Source organism: Cnephaeus nilssonii, assembly GCF_951640355.1.
Source record: "Cnephaeus nilssonii genome assembly, chromosome: 5".
In the NCBI taxonomy this organism is placed as follows: Eukaryota; Metazoa; Chordata; class Mammalia; order Chiroptera; family Vespertilionidae; genus Cnephaeus; species Cnephaeus nilssonii.
The window spans coordinates 62,396,078-62,400,010 of NC_137076.1; the positions used below are offsets into that span (position 1 = coordinate 62,396,078).

Sequence of the window (3,933 nt, forward strand, 5' to 3'; positions counted from 1 at the left end):
CACCTCACCCCACACAGCCTTTGGGGAGCTCTGCTCCAGAGGAGAAAGAGGGAGGCTGCAGACAGGAGGTTGCAGGAGGAGGGGGCAGAACAGAGCCCACCAAATTAGATGGAGGGTAGGGAGGGAGAGACCCCACAGGACTGGGGACAGAGATGGGCGGGGAAGGAGGGCCATGCGGAAGTGTTGCCCTTGGTTGAAGTAGAAATCCTGACCCCATTTTACAGACCCCAGGACAGTGTGTGTGGGGTGGGGGGTGGGGGGCGAAGACGAAAGAGGGTGTAAGGGGACTGGATGGATGGAGAGAAGTGACGTATGATTCATGGCCTATTTATTTTTATTTTTGTTAATATATTTTTATTGATTTCAGAGAGGAAGGCAGAGGGTGAGAGCGATAGAAACAACAATAATGAGAGATAATTGATCTTCTGCCTCCTGCATGCCCCCTACTGGGGATTGAGCCCACAACCCAAGAATGTGCCCTTGACAAGATTCGAACCCAGGACCCTTCAGTCCGCAGGCCATGGTTCTATTCACTGAGCCAAACAATCTAGGGCGACCCATGGCCTATTTAAAACTGCTGCAGTAGGCTGAGCAGGGGTCTTACCACGATGGTGTTACCTGTTAATGAGGGTGTCTCCTTACGTTGGGGTAATGGGAACTGCAGCGAAGTAAAGACACACCCATGGAGCCTGCAAAGGGTTTCCGGCACACGATGTAATTTTCTCGCTGTGGCAACTGAAGAGGGTGAGCAGAGCCTTGGAAGACATGAGGTCTCCAAGACCAGGGGCTGGAGGGAAAGTGCGTGCCGAGCATTCCGTGCCATGAGTTACAATCCTAATATATAAAAACCCAGGGTCCATAACGACCTAAAGGATGACTGGTCCATCCCCTGGCCCTCAGGCTTCATTGATCAGGGGATGGCTAACAGGGAACCGGAGTGAGTGGCAGGGCGACGAGTGAGCAGCTGGAAGGCAGGCCTCTTGGTCCCTCCTCCTGGCCCTCAGACTCCAATCAATCAGTGGCAGAGGTGGGGCGGAACTGGGGACTGGCTCCCTTAGTCCTGCAGGTATAATCTCCAGAGGACAGGCCAGGCACCAACAGACCAGCGCCGCCAGCACGATCCCAACAGCGCTGCCGGCCTCCTGGAACTCGGCCTTGGGCACTGCGGCTGCTTCCCCTCCCTAGACGCTCCACAAGGAAGAAAGGACTCCACCCGCAGCGCCAGGGGCGACCAGCGGTGACTGACTGCTCTCCCTGTGCTTCCTCCAGGTCACTTGAGCCGACCCCCGCCCACCCCACTCCAGATGAAGTGTGATCACTGCACACGGAAGGAATGTAGTAAAAAAACAAAAACGGATGACCAAGAGAATGCCGCAGTCAACATCTGACGTCCGGCTCAGGAGAACGGAGAGAAGGGAGAATTCCATAAGTTGGCCGATGCCAAGACATTTCTGAGTGACTGCCTGTCATGTGACAGTTGTGTGATGGCAGAGGAAGGAGTCCTAGTTTCTCAACAGAACACCAAGGACTTCTTCCGTGTTCTGAACCTTAATAAGAAATGTGATACCTCACAGCACAGGCTGCTGGCAGTTTCCGTGTGTCCTCAGTCTCTGCCTTATTTTGCTGCTCAATTCAGCCTCAGTGTCATGGATGCGTCCAGAAGGCTCTGTGGCTTTTTTAAAAGCCTTGGGTCGCACTGTCTTTGACATGAAGATAGCTGCGGACTTCAGCATCCTGGAGAGTCAGAAGGAATTTGTGTGTCGGTACTGCCAGCACCATGAGGAAGAGCCCCGGCTTCCCATGCTGACCTCCACCTGCCCCAGCTGGGTCTGATAGGCAGAGTGTGTGCTGGGTCACCCCATCACCCCCACCTCTGCATGGCCAAGTCTCCCCAGCAGATCATGGGCTCTCTGGTGAAGGATTACTTTACCAGATGGTAGAACCTGTCCCCAGACAAGATTTTCCACATCATTGTCGCCCCGTGTTATGACAAGAAACTGGAGGCCTTTTGAGAAGATGTTCCCACAGCTTTACATAGTTCCCAGGGTACAGACTGCGTGTTAACCTCATGTGAAATTGTCCAGATAATGGAGCAAAGTGACCTCACCTTGAATGATGCCGCGGTGGACACTCTGGAGACATGGAGGAGGAGGTGAGGCTCCACGAGGGTGTCTGCTCTGACGCGTACCTGGCGCACATCTTCAGGCACATGGCCAAGGAGCTGTTCAACGAGGACGTGGGAGTGCTCACCTACCACACCCTGAGGAACAAAGACTTCCAGGAGGTCACCCTTGAAAGGGATGGAGAGGTTCTGCTATGCTTTGAGGCTGCTTACAGCTTTTGGAACATCCAGAAGTGGTCCTAAGTGGCAGGGGCCAGGCCCAGGCAAGGATGGGCATGCAGACAGGGCACTGCTGCGGCAGATGGAAGGCATCTACGCTGCCATCCCGGTGTGGCGCACGGAGACCAGCGCCCATGTGCAGGAGCTGTACCAGGAATGGCTTGGGCAAGGGGACAACTCCCCCCTGACCCAGGAAGCCCTGCACACTGCCTAGCAGGGCCCAGGGCAGCCTGCCAGGACATCAGGTGGTAAAGGTCCAGTAGATGCCCAGCCTGCAGGGATCAGGCCTAAATCAGCAGAAGGACATCCCTCTCACAATCCAGGATCACTGACTCCCAACAGCTCACCAGCCTACCTGCCTGATAGCCCCCAACTGCCCCTCCTGCCGGCCTGGTCACCCCATGCAGCCTACTGCTCAGTCGTTTGGTCGCCCCATCACTGCCCCCCACCTGCCGGCCTGATTGTCCCACGCAGCCTGCTGCTCGGTCATTTGGTCGCCCCTCACTGCTCCCCCTGCCAGCCTGGTAGCCCCATGCAGCCTGCTGCTCAGTTGTTTAGTCGTCCCTCACTAACCTCCCTTCCGGCCTAGTCACCCCACGCAGCCTGTTCGGTCATCCGTTCGGTTGCGATGGTTGCTTAGGCTTTTATTATTATAGACTAGAGGCCTGGTGCACGAAATTTGTGCACGGGGGGGGGGGGTATGTCCCTCAGCCCAGCCTGCACCCTCTCCAATCTGGGACCCCTTGAGGGATGTCCGACTGCCCGTTTAGGCCCGATCCCTAAACGGGCAGTCGGACATCCCTCTCACAATCCAGGATTGCTGGCTCCCAACTGCTCACCTGACTGCCTTCCTGATTGCCCCTAACTGCTTTTGCCTGCCAGCCTGATCACCCCCTAACCACTCCCCTGCCAGCCTGATTTCCCCTAACTGCCCTCCCCTGCAGGCCTGGTCCCCTCAAACTGCCCTCCCCTGCAGGCCTGGGTCCCCCCCAACTGCCCTTCCCTACAGGCCCAGTTGCCCCCAACTTCCCTCCTCTGCCAGCCTGGTCACTCCTAACTGCCCTCCCCTGCAGGCTTGATCGACCCAAACTGCCCTCCCTTGCAGGCATGGTCCCTCCCAACTGCCCTCCCCTGCTGGCCATCTTGTGTCCACATGGGGGCAGCCATCTTGCATGTTGGAGTGATGGTCAATTTGCATATTACTCTTTTATTAGATAGGACTAGCAGCCCATTTGCACGAAGATTCGTGCAATAGACCTTCATTCACCTGGCTGCCTGCACCAGTTTTCTGCCGGCACTGGGGACCCAGGCCTTGGCTGTGGCCACCGCCTTCTGCCTTCTTTCAGGGTCGGGGCTTGGCCTCGGGCGGCGGCCTTGGGCTCTGCTGCACCCCAGCGTCCCTGCTAAGGATCATAGGAGCCGACACCCTGGTCATTGCCTGCGATCCGTGCAGGCTCCCCACTGGTGCCCAAGGCCGGGAAAGCCTCCGCCCGAGGCTTTCCCGGCCTTGGGCTTGGCCGCACCCAGCGTCCCTGCTATGGATCATAGGAGCTGACCCCCTGGTCATTGCCTGCGATCCGTGCAGGCTCCCT

At 57.1% G+C, this 3,933-nt stretch overlaps 1 pseudogene across 1 annotated transcript; it reads left to right on the forward strand.

The window, feature by feature from the left end:
• The first annotated feature begins 1,304 nt into the window (after nucleotides 1-1,304).
• Nucleotides 1,305-2,555, forward strand: LOC307099056 (nuclear prelamin A recognition factor-like; annotated as a pseudogene). The gene has a single exon. The product of its transcript is annotated as a nuclear prelamin A recognition factor-like (transcript).
• Nucleotides 2,556-3,933: the final 1,378 nt, after the last annotated feature.